Genomic DNA, 16489 nt, shown 5'->3' on the forward strand with positions numbered 1-16489 from the left:
TGGGCGTGACCAGCAGTCGGCTTGATTCAATGGCTCCGTGATTCCAGCATGGGTTTGACACTAGTTGTCCTTGCCAAAGTCCTCTGTAAACATCAAGTGACCAGGGCCCCTCCGGTGGGACTTTTACCGAAACCGCTTCCTGAGGGCTTATGCAGTGGCTGTGACTGTTGAAGAGGAAAATGTGGACAAGCCGTGCGGTTTGCTGAAAGGAATGCGAATTCTAGAGTCGGGTGGGCTTGGACTTGAATCCTCTCTCTGCTACTTACTGCTGCTCAATCTGTGGCAAGTTGCACAGCCTCTCTGAGGCAGTTTTCTCATGGTTAAATGGGAAGAATCATGAAACTTGCCTCTATAAAAGAATAATATGAGCTGAATTAACAGAGTTTTCCTTACCGTTATTATGAGTGTGCAACCTTTCTCTAGTGCTCCGTTCAGCTACTTTCACATTTCAGAAGCCCCCGATGTCTTATTTGCCCGTGTACCTTGAGCCTGTGACAAGCAAATGGTTGTCCTTTGCCCTGTGCTTAGGAAATAGCTTCTTATCCTGAGTGAAACGGTACCAACTTGCTGGATAGCATTTCTACTTAACATATAACTTCAGTGAGGTTTGTATGATGCTTGATGGCCTTTTGTTAACAAATACCTCTGAGATACTGCATGACTCCGACAATTCTAAGAAAATGTGGTCCTCATCGGCAAAACAGATTCTGACATGTTAGATTGAACTGGAATGATTTGATTTTGAAAAGTTGGGTGAGGCTGGTTGCATGCATCTGCTGTAGCTTATATCCTTTTCCATGACAGAAGTTAGAATGATAGCCATGCATAGTAAAAATGCTATATATGAATTCAGTAAATTATCTGGTTTCTGAATATCCAATGTTTTATGTACTATAATATTCACTATATGTATATTAATATACATGCCTTCTAAATATTTACACTTTAAAAACATACTGTACATTTCTCTCATCAAGAATCATATTGGATGAACTATATCCAATATAATATAAAACATTAAGTATGTTTTATTTTGATATTTAGAATACCTTATATTCATATAGCACTTTACAGTTTAGAAATACTTTCACATACATTTTCTTCTAGCAACAACACTCCAAAATGGTCAAGGCAGGTTGTATAGTCCCTGTTTTGGGAATAAGGCCATTTTATTGGGGCTTGGGAAGTGACATGACATCTAGGAAATGGCAGAGCCACCACTGAAAATGGCTTTTTGGACTCCTGGTCTAATCAGTATTTTCATACTACACTGCACTGCCTTCCTGTGAGCAGATTAATCGTTGATCTCTGGGAGACCCTGGTTTATAGAGTGAAGAAATAGATGTGTTTCGTTTCCTTGTTCAAAACGTAGTCAATACCTGCTGAAGGATATCTGTGTGGAGAGAGAGCTGTTGTAAGAAAAGGATACAGGAAATCAATAGCGTGACTGAGGTAGCACAGAGAGGATAGTTAGGTCATCACATAAGTTACCATAGAAACTAGGGGTACTTTTGCGAACAAAAGGTGTTGTTATTAGTGATTACATGAGACAGCAGGTGAAATTGGTTCTAACCTAGAGAAAGTAGAGGTTTGGTCATCCGGGATAGAGCGATATCACAAGAGAATAATATGGTGAAAACAGAGAGGTATGTATGTGTCAAATTTAATTTAACCCCTCTCCCTCCTATTGGACCAAGAGCTCCATAAAGGCAGAAGTCCTTTCTGTCTGGTCACTTCAATGCCTTGCAGCTAGTAAGTGCTCAATCAATCAACAATCAATGAATTGATCGATATCTGAGTACCATATCCACATTTTGGGCTTTCTCTCAGGTACCCGAAGTGAGCATGCTAAAGACGTGCCCACACCACTGCCCCCCATGCTGCTGACCCTCCTCTGCCTCCAGGGTTACCAGTCATGCCCCAGCTGCCTAACCGGAAACCAGGGTGCACCCTGGCCCTCCTTTTCCTCTCTTTCTCCTCACGCGTTCTCCCGGTCGTGGAGTCTTGCCAGTCCCACCGCCAGCACCTCAACAGTCCGTCACTTTGCTCCATTTGTGTCACCACATCCTGGCCTGTGTTGGGTGGCCTACCGTCCTGGGTGGTCCAGAATGGAGGGGTCGCCCAGGATGCGGGACTGTCAGTGTTAAGACCGGAACATTCCAGGGAAAACTGAGGCAGCTGGTCACCCTCAGTGTAGGTCTCACAGTTTCTTGCCTGGTCTGCTGAAATGGCCTCTCCATAGTCACGTTTGCTCCCTATAATCCATTCTCCACACTGCTGCCTGAATAATTTTTGTAAAATATGAACCATATGTCCTTGGTTATGTGCCCTCAGGGGCTTCCCAAATCTTCAGCATGCCACCGTGTTGCTCTCTGCCCCATCCCTGGGCTCTCCTCTAGCACTCTCTGCTCCTGCCTTGTTGAGCTGCTCTCGCTCCCTCCAGTGCTCCAGATTTTCTGCTTCCCTGAGCCTTCACACATGCACTTGCCCGTCCACGTTGCCCTGACCCCTCTATCTGCCTGCAGTTCCTATTTTAGCCTTTGCCAACTCGGCCCAAGAATATCATCTATGGCAAGAGTCCTGGGGCCAGGGCAGCTTCACCACAGTCCATGTCCCTCAACCTTAGTTTCCCATTAGCACCATCTGGGAGAACTTTTCATAATCCTGATGCCACAAGGCAGACCAGTTCAATTTCTGTCTCTCAATATGGAACCTGGAATTATATTTTTGACGCTCCGCAGGTGATCCCGATGTGCAGCCCAGGCTGGGAGCTACTGCAGTGTGGTGTTCTGACTCCTATGCCCCGACCCTGTCTTGATCACTCCCGTTGTAGGCTCCAGGTAGATCCTCTAAGATCATGCATCACTCTGTGCTTCTTGAGGGCGGGGACTCTGGCTCACATGAGTGAGCATTTCTAGTGCCCTAAACGGCACCTGGCACATAGTAGGACTTGGTAAATATAAGTGGAATACAGCAATGACTGTGGTCAACTTTATATACCCTGTCTGGACCTCATTTTTCTTTTCTATAGAATAGGGATAAAAGCATATCACTTGAACAGTTAAGGGTTAAGTGAAATTATTTCTGCAAAGTGCCTGGCTTCTGTGTTCCTTGCCATTAGTTTGCTGGCAGACTAACCAGGAGAACATGCCTGCCATTTCCCCAAGTAGGAGTAAGCCCTGATAGGCCGCCTGCCTGAATCGAAGCTTATTCTTGTCAAAAATAAGAGGGGCAACTTACACAGAATTAAGGTCCACCTGCTCTTTATCTCACAAGGAAGCAAGGTCTAATGAGGTCATGGCTGAAAAGTGTTCAGGCATGAGCTGGAGGTGACTAGAAATAGTTTATGATGAGGACTGGACACTACAGGAGCATCTGTGCTTTACCCAGATGATTGCTTTGCAAGCCTGTCTGTCACTTAGAGTTTTGCAAATATATCACCATGCAGTGGGAGGGAACAGCATGACCTCCCAACCCAATATTGTAGTCTCTGAAAGGTACATCAGAGCGGGGAGGCCGTTGACAAGGAGAAGGAGGAATGTATTTCTCAAGGCCCTCAGTGATGGATTGCCCACAAGCGTCACCCCTGCTGGTCCAGTGGTGTTATCACCACTTGGAATTGATACCCTGGGGTGGTTCTCTTTTCCTTTCCCCTCCATTTCTATTTGCTGTGCTCTGTCTTTATATTTCCCACTGATTTTACTTTCAATTTATGACTCCTACCACTGGCAATTAAAAAGAAAAAGTACTCACAAAGTGGAAAACCACACTGCCAAATAAATAGTCAAAAAGAGGAGAAAACACATATAAAAAAAAAAAAAAAGAGGAGAAAGATCATTGATGGCTGGTCTTCAGGAAAGTTGGTGGATTGAAGTGAGTTTTGATCAATGGAAAAGCTTTTGGCCAAAGAAAGTGGTACAAATGCAGATGATTTTAGTGTTTCAAATAATGACCCAAGACATGGCTTTGAGCCCAGATCTCAGGCCACCCATTGGCTCAGAAACATTATGTTCCCTTTTCCTTTTTGGATCATTCAGTAGACTTCCTTGTTTCATAAACATATGGAGGGAGGGAATAGAGCAAGGAAAAGAGAGAGACAGAGAGACTGAATGATAATAAAGGTTGCTGGGGAGTGATGCACTTAGCCCAGCCCTCTTCCCTTTGGGATTTAAGAGTTGCTAGGGGGTATTTTTTTTTTTTTTTTTTTTTTGTCTCTGCTTAGAGCTTTTCTATTTACCTCAAACTTCATGAATTCATGTTTTAAAGCTTCTCACTTAAAATTAGAAAGTGAGGCAGGTTGCAAAACATGGAAATGTAGCTGAGCATTTTGGTGTGTATTGGGGAGTGAGTAAGTGATTCAGGGAAGGGAAGGCTGTTATTAATCTGCTACCATAGGGGACAACTGGAGTCTAAAACCATGGGGGAAACTCTAGGAAGAGTATAAAACACACGCTTCAGACTTATCCTACTTGAGGGTGGAGGGAGCTGGGGTATTTACACACCTACTCCCAAGAGTCATCAGTATTGGTCAACAGGTAGTTGTTGATTATCTGGCATTTCCAGCCAACTGAACTCAGGCTACAGTCCTCCTTGGTTTCAGAAGAGGCCCCAAGGCACAGAGGTGTTGAAAAGTCTAGGCGGCAACAAGTTAGGATCCGAGGAACCTGGGCCCGGGGCCATGTGCTATTGTGACTAAGTCGGAAGCATCATGAAGTTATTTTTTAGAATTATCCATAAGTCTGTTTTTGAAGATCAGAGGAAGGTCAAAGTTTAAAGGACCCCTTTATGGGGGCGAATTAAGAGGGAGCGGCTGGTAATTTGGCAAGCATGGGAGTCATTTCCTCTGCGCTGGTCCTTTGGGATGGTCCAAGTGCAGGGTCCGGCCACTTGCAGAAAGCTGGCTGTGTAGCTCTCTAGAGCCAAGGGTAGACGTACTGCTGGGGGAATACGATGTTATTGTCCTTGCTCTTGGAATATTACCAAAAACTATTCACCCCCGGGAGATCAGAGAAACATCAACTGTCTTTTTTTGTTTCTTTCTTAAATCCAGTCCAGGCTCATGTATTGCATTTAATTGCCATTGTCTCCTTAGTTACTCTTTTTTAAATTGTGGAAACATGCATACAGCACAAGCTTTCCCGTTGTTTCCCGGTGTCCCAAGCACACCATTCAGTGGGATTCACACACTCACGGTGCTGCGTTACCCTCGCCACCATCCATTCCCAGAGCTTTCCCATCGCCCGAAACTGAAACCATGATGCCTTAACTCCCCATGCCCCATCTGTGATCACCTGTATACTTTCTGTCTCTACGTCTTTGCATATTCTAGTTGTTTCATGAAGGTGGTCTCATACAACAGCTGCCCCCCACCTTTTTTTTTTTTTTTTTTGAGGTATCAGGGCCTGGGGATTGAACCTGGGACCTCGTGTGTTGGAAGCTGGTGCTCAATCGCTAAGCCACATCAGCTCCCCTGAGCTGGTTTTTTCGTTTGTTTGCTTGTTGCTTGCTTTTTGTTTTTAGGAGGCACCAGGAACCAAATCTGGGACCTCCCATGTGAGAAGCAGGTGCTCAACCACTTGAGCCACCTCCGCGTCCCAACAGCTGCCCTTTGGGCCGACTCTCGGGGTTTTGCGCCCTGAGGCCCCGTCCTGTTTCTTCCTTCAGGTGGGTGCAGGCATCCTGCGACCTGTTCAGCTGCGCCGGGCTGCTCAGCTCCGAGGCAGGAGCATGCGCCAAGAAGACGCCTGGTTTACAAGGGGCGATGCCTCCTGTTTAGCGTTTTCAGTGCTCCCTTTCCCCCAGGTTACACCTGGAACTTTAACTGGGCATAGAATGAAAGATATTCTGTGCCTCATACACCTTTTCTTTTGAGAGTAAATCTTCATCTTTCTCCACCTTGCCCCGCTTCCTGTTTTCAGAGATGCCTCGGTACCTGGAACTCCAAGCTGAGATTCTAGCCTCTAGGACGCTCAGCCAAGCTTCGTAACCTGCCTGATGAGCTCGGCGCTGCAGGAAGGGCTGGCGTGGCTGAAGGCCCAAGAGCGGGTTTCCAGACACACAGAGACATCAGAGTAGTCCCAGGGCCCTGGGGGCTGTTTCTCCTACCCGGCGGAGCTGGATTTATTTTGGTGGAAAGCTTAATCATATGTTTCTGTTTCCTTTACAGATTCAAAGCAATGTTGTTTCCTTACAGCCTTTTGAAATGATGAGGCCTTATGGATTGAGTCCACAATGTTTATTTTTGAGACTTCACCCTCAAAGTACCTCTAGTAATGTCCAGGTTTTCTTTTCTCATGGCCAGGGAGCCTGGAGCAGGCGGTGGGGGGGCTGTGCCTCCGAGCTGCCTTCTTCCCTCTTCAGATGTGGGGAGCTTCTGTTCCCTTCCACGTCCCAGTTACCGGGCTCCTGGGAATTTGTGTGAAGACTGTGCCAGGGCCCATCTTCCCTGCTGGAGGGTTCAGGGCTAAGAGCCTCATCTTAGGGAATTCTCTCCTCTTGACAGTGAAGTGAGCACCTGCTCGAGGCGATTTCTAGAGCCGATCCATGAGGCCCGCTGTAGAGCTGGACTTTGCGTACCCTAGTGGATGAGCTCCCTGAGCATTTGGGGCATCTGCGAAATTAGGTTTGCAGCAATCCATGGGCCCTTGGGGGTGATGGACCATATCTTATGGATCTTTATATCCTACTATGTCCAGACAGTGGCTGGCACATAGAAGGTCCTTGATAAATGGGTGTTTAAAGAGTGGACATTTAACTGCACAGTAGGTCAGAGAGATCCACATAAACGTATACAACTATAAATACAGATTCATGCATGGGCTCATACATGAAAATACCAAGAGGAGTAATCTCTCAAATTCACATGGCCCGGTAACCTCAGACCCCATAGCCAAATCAAGGGGACTCTGGCTAACCCATATTCAATCTCTCATTCAATCTCTTTTGAACTATTTTTAAAAAAAATGACTTTCTACCCCCTTTAATGCTGAGTCTGAAACAACCCTATTCATATAAATATTCAGGGGTTTGTCAAAGTGAGGAAAGTGGAATTAGTTACGGGAATGCCGGCTGCCAAAACAAACGCTGAAGTTCCAGAGGTTTAACACAACAGAATGGACTTCCTGCGCCGAGGCAGGTGGGGTAGGTGGCAGTTCAGCAGGGCAGCCCGCGCTCAAGGGCCCCCGGGGACGGAGGCTTTGCCGCCTTAGCCCGGGCTGCCAGGGTCTCGTGGCGGTTTTTCATGTTCCATCCAGGAGAGAAAAGACCCTGGCAATGGGACGTACAGTCCCTTCTCGGGGACACCTCTGCATTTGGAAGGGGACCATGAATGGAGGGTGGCAACTCTCTGTCTGTGTCTCAAAAGCCCAAAGTTCAGCCCAAATTCCTGAAAGAGCTAGCAAAGGAGGTCCCACTCCAGCGTTAAGAAGGCGTAAGAAACAAGGGCTTGGAGTGGATTTCCCCAAGGCCAGACCCCCTGCCCCCTGCCCCAGAGCAGCAGCCTTGGAAACCCCGCACAGCAACGGGCAGCTCGGGGGTCCGCGCCTGCAGAAGGGAGTGCCTTTGAGGGGAGAAGAGCCGCTCCCCGTCGGGCCCATGAAGAGTCTTACTGCCTTGTTTTTTACCTGTTAATTGAGAAGCACTAGCTACAGTGCCTGATTTTTCTTTTATTTCTACAAAATGTCAAGAAAAATCTAGTGAACGTGTGGAAGAAAAATGTTGTGGGCCTGAATATCTTTTTCAAAATGACTTTCAGTGATTCTAAATTGATATTTAAGCCACAGGCTCAGATATGGATAAATATTTCTCAGGACGTGGTGCCTGGAGGCGGTGGTTATTAGACTACAGCAGACATCCTCCTCTGCTGCCTGAGTGGGTTCTTCTTGTTCACACACGTGTCTGGTAACCTCTGGAATATGAAATAAAGACATCGAGCTCATATTTGACTGAGCTCATTGATAATAATAATGATTTTAATAATGATGAGAGCTACCTTCTACTGAGCAGTAACTTAAGTACTTTATATAGACGAGCTCTTTGTATTTTCTTAAGTTAGGTACTTAGGCTCATTTTACAGATGGGAAAACTGAGGCACAGATATATATATATTTGTTTAAGTACCTTACACAGCTAAGAAAACATGACCCATTCTCCACCCACTTCCTGCAACTGACTGGGGAAAAGCACCCTAATACCATGAGCTGTGGGGTAACAGGGGAAAAAGGCTCAGATGACAAATCCACATCTGGCATTAATAAAGTACAGAATTTCCTTTACCACATGACATTCTCCTTTGCTTGCTTTTTCAATTTTGACATCAGATATGCTTCTGACGTTACGGAACATCCCAAATATCTTCCCAAGCAACTTTCCTGCTTTGTTCAATCTGAGAGAATGAGCTACCTATTGGGAAAGGATAGAATGTGGCAGCTGTTTGCTGCCATGTCCATGGAAATAAAAAGTAACTCACTCAGAGTAGCTGGGGCTGAAGATCAGCGGGTTAGGGGCAGAGCTCAAATGCACATTCCTTTCAATATCAAAACATTCAACGAACCAGGAAGAGAGGAAACTTTCTCACCTGAAAAAGGAATCTGAAAAACCCACACCTACCATTGCATTCAGTGGTGAAAGATGGAACGCTTTCCTACTACGATCTGGAACAAGTCAAGGATGCCTGCTTTCACCACTGCTATTCAGCATGGTGCTGCGAGGACCAGAAAGCAGTTAAATAAGAAAAAGAGATAAAAGTCATCCATATTGGAAAGGAAGAAGTAAAGCTATCTCAATTTACAGATGACATGATCTAATATGTAGAAAATCCTAAAGAATCCACAATAAACAATTAGAACTAATAAATGAATTCAGCAAAGTCGCAGAATACAAGATCAATGCATAAAAATCAATTGTGCTCCTGTACATCAGCAATGAACACTCCACAATGAAATTAAGAAACATTTGCATTTTTAATAACATCAAAAAGAATAAAATGCTTAGGATTAAATTTTTAAAAAGAAGTGCAATACTCATACACTGAAAATTATAAGATCTTACTGAAAGAGATTAAAGAAGACAAATAAATGGAAAGACATATCATGCTCATGGATCAGAAGACTTAATAGAAGAGGGCAGCATTCCATACGGATCTACAGATTCAGCAAAATCCCTATCAATCCCAGCTGCTTTTTTGGCAGAAATTTTAAAAATGGTTATTAAAAACTCCTTTAGAAATCTTAAACAATCAAAAGCAATCTTCAAAAAGAATAAAGTTGGAGGACTCACACTTCCCGATTTCAAAACTTACTACAAAGCTACAGTAATCAAGACAGTGTGTTACTGACCTAGGGATGGACAAATACACCAAGGGGATAGGATGGAGAGTACAGAAATGAACATTTACATTTCTGGAATATTGATTTTTGTCAAGAGTTCTAAGAAACTTTGATGGAAAAAGAATATTCAATATATGGTGATGGGACAACTGGATATCTACATGCAAAAGAATGAAGTTGGACCCTTACCTTACACCATATACAAAAATTAACCCAAATTCAACCAAATACCTAAATATGAGTTAAAAGTGTATTTCTTAGGAGAAAACATAGCAGTAAGTCTTTGTAACTTTGGATTAGACAGTGATTTCTTAGAAATAACATAAAAAGCACAAGTGATTAAAAAATAATTGGGGAAGCAGATGTGGGGTAGATAGAGGTCCAGCTACCATATGGGAGGGTCCAGGGTTCAATCCCCAGGGCCTCCTGACCCGTGTGGAGCTGGCCCGTGCGCAGTGCTGATGCGCGCAAGGAGTGCCCTGCCACGCAGGGGTGTCCCCCGTGTAGGGGAGCCCACGCACAAGGAGTGCACCCCGCAAGGAGAACTGCCCTGTGTGAAAAAAGCACAGCTTGCCCAGGAGTGGTGCCACACACACACACACACACACACACACACACATGGGAGAGCTGATACAGCAAGATGACGCAACAAAAAAGAGATGGAGTTTCCCAGTGCTGCCGGATAATGCAAGTGGACGCAGAAGAACACACAGCGAATGGACACAGAGAGCAGACAAATGGGGGCAGGGGAGAAGGGGAGAGAAATAAATAAAATCTTAAAAAAAAAAAATTGGACTTCATTAAAATTGAAAACTTTTGTGCTTCAATGGATTCCATTGAGAAATTGAAAAGACAATCCACAGGATGGGAGAAAATATTTTCAAGTTAATATATATAAGGGACTTTTCTACAGAATATATAAAGAACTCTTAAAATTCAACAATAAAAAACAATAAAACAGTTTAAAAATGGGCAAAGGGTTTAAATAGACATATCTCCAAAGAAGACAATGTAAGTGGTTAATAAGCACATGAAAAAATGCTCAGTAACATTAGTCACTGAAAAATGCAAATCAAAACCACAGTAACATTTTGCACCCACTAAGATGGCTATAAGCAGAAAGACAGACAGTAAGCAGTGTTGGTGAGACTGCTGAGAAACTGAGACTCTTGTACACTGATGGTGGGAACGTAAAATTGTGCAACTTTGGAGAAACAGTATGGCAGTTGCTTAAAATGTTAAACAGAGTAATCAGATGATCCAGCAATTCCTTTATGAGGCATTTAGCAAGACAATTGAAAAGACATGCCTGCACAAAAACTTGTATGTGAATATTCATCGCAGCATTATTCTTAACAGCACAAGGTCCACAAACTGATGAATCTACAAATAAAATGTGGTATATCCATGAAATGGAATATTATTTGTCAATAAAAAATAATGAAGTAGTGATGTATGCTATAACATAGATTGACCCTGAAAACATTGAACTAAGTGAAACAGGTCAGGCACAAAAGGTCATGTATTATATGATTCCATTTTTATGAAATTGGCAGAATAGGCAAATCTATAGAGACAAAGTAAATGGAGAGTGACTGCTGAAGAATATGAGGTTTCTTTTGGGGTGATGAAAATGTTCTGTAGCTAGATATTGGTGATGGTTGCACAGCTTTGTGAAAATACTAATACTAAAAACCACTGAATTGTACACTTCAGAAAATAGAAAAGCAATGTAAGCTCGGCACACATTTAGAACTATTAGGTTATTTCTGTAGGGTCAAAAAAAAGGTGGAACGAACAGCAGTTGTCAATGAGTCCTAAACCCTTTGGATTATTTTGTTCCTTAAAACACTTACCTGGCGGCGGACTTGGCCCAGTGGTTAGGGCATTCGCCTACCACATGGGAGGTCCACGGGTTTGAAGGTTCAAACCCCGGGCCTCCTGACCCGTATGGAGCTGGCCCATGCGCAGTGCTGATGCGCGCAAGGAGTGCCCTGTGACGCAGGGGTGTCCCTGTGTAGGGGAGCCCCATGCGCAAGGAGTGCGCCCCGTAAGGAGAGCAACCCAGCGCGAAAGAAAGTGCAGCCTGCCCAGGAATGGCGCCGCACACACGGAGAGCTGACACAGCAAGATGACGCAACAAAAAGAGACACAGATTCCCGTGCTGCTGACAACAACAGAAGCGGACAAAGAAGATGCAGCAAATAGACACAGAGAACAGACAACTGGGGTGGGGGTGGAAATAAATAATCTTTAAACAAACAAACAAACAAACAAAAAAACACTTACCTGAAGAGTACTAGGATTTGATTAAGATAATGGTGTCTGGTAGAATTTTGAGGGAATCACATTCTGTTATCATATTCTCATATTTGCCAAATGGCCCTTCAGTTGATTGGTGAATTGGAAGTGATAAGGTCCAATAACTGTATTTACTTGGGGGGGGGGGGAAGTCTTACAGGGAACGGGCGCAAGCTGGAGAGGGTTCTGGCGCGGCCAGGGGATCCCCCGCCCCCCTGGTAACTCCTAACTCCGCATGGATGTCGGGAAGCACCTCGCTCCCTCCCTCCCTTATCAGAAAAGGACACGGAGGCCCGGGGGCAGCACCCGGCTGTGGGGAGGACGTGCCCCCGCTTGCAGCTCTTCCTCCGCGGCGGAGGCTCTCCCGACCCCCTGCCCCTGGGGGTCCCGGGCCAGGCAGGGCCAGGCAGGGGAGCGGCGCCCTGCCCAGGACGCGAGGCCAGCGGGGCGGGAGGAGAGCGCAAGCGCCCGGGCCTGGGGAGCGCCCGGGGAGCAGGGGCCTGCGCGGCCCTGGGCTGGGGCCAGGGAGGAGGCTGGGGTCCCAGCCCGGGAGCAGGGCCCCAGGGGCAGAGGCCCGCGGAGGAGGCCACGGCCCGGCGGGAACCGGCGGAGGCTGCGCCCTCTCCCTCCCTCCCTCCCAATGTGCCCTTGGCCGGAAGTAGCAGGAAGCCAGGACGCACCGGAGCTGGGGACACGTGTGTGGAGAAGGAATGGGGAAAGGAATGGGGAATGCGTGCGAGCGAAAGATGGTGGGTTCCTGGAGCAGGTCTTTGTATCTTTTTTATTTGTTTATTTTTATTTTTTAGGAGGTGCTGGGGATCCACCCAGGACCTCTTACACGGGAAGCAGGCACTCAACCAGTTAAGCTACATCTGTTCCTCAGAGTCTCTCTCCTTTTTTTTTTTTTAGATTTATTTATTTCTCCCACCTGCCCCCAGACGTCTGCTTTTCTGTGTCCATTCGCTGTGTGTTCTTCTGTGTCTGCTTATGTTCTCATTAGGCAGCTCAGGGAACTGATCCTGGGACCTACCGGAGTAGGAGAGAGGCGATCATTCTCTTGCGCCACCCCAGCTCCCTGTTGTGCTACGTCTCTTGTTGTCTCTCCTCTGTGTCTCTTTCTGTTGCGTCATCTTGCTGCCCCAGCTCTCTGCACGGGCCAGCACACCACGTGGGCCAGCTTGCCCTCACCAGGTGGCCCTGGCAATCGAACCCTGGACCTCCTATATGGTAGTCGGGAGCCCAACTGCTTGAGCCACATCCATTTCCCCACATCTGTTTTAAAAACCGTTTTTGAGGCTTCAAGTCTCCACAAAATAGGGACTTGATATTTGTCTTAGTTGAAGTAATGTGAATGAATTTCTCTTAGGTTCTCAGCAAGATAAAAACAGCATCATTGAAGGAAGAGTATTATGGGAACTTAGGACATTTATGAACACATTTCTGGTTTAATTTTAAAATATTTCATCTCTTCCCTGATGAGAGCCTAATGAAGAGAGTCTGGATTCTTATTTTAGGGGTAAGAAAACGAAGCCCTTAGGGGATACATGCCTGTCTGACACTCTGAGGCCAGAGACCCAGGCGCGAGGGGGTCCGTGCGGCAGGCGTTGTTCACTGGACCCCACGACAGAGGGCTCTGACTTCATCGTCTGACAGCTGAAGCCTGCCTGACGGCGGAGGCACTGTGCTGTCCTATGAGAGCCAAGTGCCGTGTGACCGCGCGGTAACGGAAGGAGGGCTGGCCTGAGGAGACCGAGCCCTGGCTGCAGGAAGGGTGGCTCAGGAGCGCCACTGCACCTTCTCGAGTCTCTGTTTCCTCCGCAGTAGAAACAGGAATACAAATTCAAACTCTTCCCGCCTCCCAGGGTCACTGAAGGGAAAAAACAATTATGGCTGTGCAAAGTGGGGAGGCAGCCACCCCAACAACCAGAACCAGCAGCCCCAGAAAAAGCTGTGCCAGTGTGGTGACAGGCAGAGGAGTCTCTCATCTTGAAAGGTGGACGGAAGCCCAGCTAGGCCTGTGTTTACCGGAGGGTGGTAGTCTTTTTTTGTGTGTGGAGGAATGTTGACTTAAGGATGGCTGCAGCCCTTTCCCTGCTGCTTTGTAAATCATGTGGCTAGGAATCTGCAGCAAGGTTGGAGAGCCAAATACTTGTTCTCCTGGATTAGGTAAAGACCTCCCAAGAGCCAAAAACCAAAACATGACCTTTCATTAGCTGAGAAGTTTCCTCCCAATCTATAAAGCCCCATATTCCAGGAGATTCCGCTGGGTGGAAGTGGACTTCCTGTCGTTCTTCGGAAGCAGTAGAGGGGCATCCCCCTGGCTAGCTGGCTAATTCTAAGCCTCTTCAGAGGCGGATTTGCTGCATTCCCGAGTTCTGGTTTGGGACTTCGCCAGGACTTCAGAGCAAATCCACACCCATTTGTCTTACCCGAAGGCATCTCAGTGCGCATCATAGTAAGTGTGATTTGTTGGGCATCTACTAGGTGCGGCCACTTTCGATGGTTTGTTCTCAACTTTACAACACCCTGTACCAGAGCAATATCATCCGCATGTTACAGATGAGGAAACTGAGGGGAGGTGGCTACAGAAGCCAAGGTTCAAATCATGCCTGGCTGGCAGCTGGCCTGTGCCCTCCCCTGCACCCCTTCCCTCCCGGCACCGCCGCGAGCCAGCTCCTCACTGTCACCCTTTCCTGACTCCTCTTGATCAGCGGCAGACCTGGTGGCTCTCTTCTAACAAGAGAGTGGGATGGAAGTGACGGTATGTCCTCCCAAGCCTCGGCCGTCACGAGCACTGTGGCTTCCTCCCTGGGGCCCCTTGCTCTGGGGACACCTCCTGAAGGGTCCTGAGGACACCAGCAGCCCCAGGCGGAGGTCCACGCCGCAGGAATGGGGCCTCCTCCAGCAGCCAGCAAGGAGCTGGCTCCTTGGAGAGGCCTCCGGTCCGTCCCAGTCACACCGTCAGGTTAGGTCTCAGCCAGCGGGGAGCAGACCCTGAGCCACTGGGGTGCCCACAAAAACGGTGGGTTATTGTTGCTTTAAACCGCTAAGTGTTAGTGTAATTTGTTGTGTAGTGATAGATAAATAGGCAACACACACAAGCCCTTGAAATCAGCACCCTGTCAGTGAGCCTTCCATTGGAATATATGACAGCCTATTTCCCCACTGTAACAGTTAGACTCATTTATAATTTCCCTACGCATGATTCTTCTACCCCTTCTATTTCAGCCTATAATTAGCACTATACCCATTAAGTATATGTCTCAGAGACTTAAATCTTTGGTCTGTTCATAGGCCAATTGAGGCCTGAATCTCAGCAGAGTTGCAGCCAACACCTACTCTGCTGATCATTGGACTCTTCCAGGATAACTAACAAAATGATGGTGATGGACAACCCCCACCCCCCAAAGCAAAGAGTATCTACAACTGCAAGCAAAACAGTTCCTTCCATCTGCCCCATAATGCCTAAGCCCCTCTCAGTCTGAGGCAGAGCGGGTATCACCCTCCCAGAATCCTCAAAGTTGAGAAATGAACAAACAAGGGGGGAATACAACCACAGACAAAGGAAGTTTATTAATAGCATAGGAATGGAAGAACATGTAACATTGTTATAATGATAGTGGTTACTAGAGGTTCTGAGGGGAGGATGAGGGAATAATAGGTGGAACACAGAGCATTGGAATTAAGTGTAAACCACAATGTAAACTACAGATCTTTGTTAGTCCAGCACTTCAATATTTATACATCAATTGTAACAAATGTACCACCAACTGTAAGATGTTATTAATAGGGGAAGATGTGGGAGGGAGAGGGTGGGGTACTTGGGAATCCTTTATAATTTCCATGTAATTTTTTTTAAGACTTCTTTAAAAATAAATTTTTTTCCACTTCCAAAAAAAGAGAAAGAATATTCTTATTATTGTATTCTTGATCACACGCAAACACATTCTTAAATTGATGTAATTTCCCATCTTATTGATCTTTCTGTGTAGTTTTTGTTTTATTTCCTGGGAGATTTGATTTTAATCTTCTAATCTCTTTTAATTTCATCTATCATATGTATTTGTTTGTTTATTAGAGAAGTTATAGGTTTACAGAAAAAGATTGCAGAACATATCGCGTTCCTTGTTACCAGCTCTCACACACTGTTTTCCCTATTAAGATTTTGCATTTGTGTGTTGCCTTTGTTACAACTGATGAAACAATGTTTTGATAAGTATACCAGTAACTGAAGTCCATAGTTTACATTTGGGTTCACAGTGTTGTACAGTTCTTTAGCTTTTTTTTGTACTTTTTATTTTGAAGTACTTTCAAACTCACAGGACAATTATAAAAATAGTACAGACCCCATATAGAGAACAACATACCCGTACTCCCCAGATACCCAGATTTGCCAATTTTAACATGTTCTACATTTGCTCTATCTTTTTTAACATTTTCTACATTTGCTCTATCTATCCATCCATCCATCTATCCATCTTTTTTATCATCTGTGTACCTGTCTACCTAATCTTTTTTTTCCCCTGAATTGACTCCCTCATCTGTTTTTTCATTGTTTGCTTGCTGTTTTGCTCATTGTTTGCTCATTGTCTGCTTGTTTGTTTTTGCTCATTGTCTGCTTGTTGTTTGCTCATTGCCTGCTCGTTTTTCGCTCATCTGCTCATTGGTTTTCTTGCTCATTGCCTGCTCATTGTTTTTTGCTTATTGTCCAGTGGACTGGAGAGTAGGTGTTGCAACTCAGCTGAAGTTCAGGGCTCAACTGGCATGTGAACAAACCAAAGATTTAAGTCTCTGAAACGTATATTTAATAAGTGTAGTGCTAATTATGGGTTCAAATACAAGAGGCAGAAAAGCCATGTGTA

At 45.7% G+C, this 16489-nt stretch overlaps 1 long non-coding RNA gene across 1 annotated transcript; it reads right to left on the reverse strand.

Annotated features, from left to right (window-relative positions):
* Positions 1–265: 265 nt before the first annotated feature.
* On the reverse strand, positions 266–11955 carry LOC111762465 (uncharacterized). The gene is made up of 3 exons (XR_002795569.2): positions 11616–11955; positions 8608–8701; positions 266–349 (listed from the first exon to the last, which is right to left on the reverse strand). It is a non-coding gene; the product is annotated as an uncharacterized lncRNA (long non-coding RNA).
* Between the last annotated feature and the right edge of the window lie 4534 nt (positions 11956–16489).

The sequence above is a fragment of the Dasypus novemcinctus genome, chromosome 20 (genome assembly GCF_030445035.2).
Source record: "Dasypus novemcinctus isolate mDasNov1 chromosome 20, mDasNov1.1.hap2, whole genome shotgun sequence".
Taxonomy (NCBI): domain Eukaryota; kingdom Metazoa; phylum Chordata; class Mammalia; order Cingulata; family Dasypodidae; genus Dasypus; species Dasypus novemcinctus.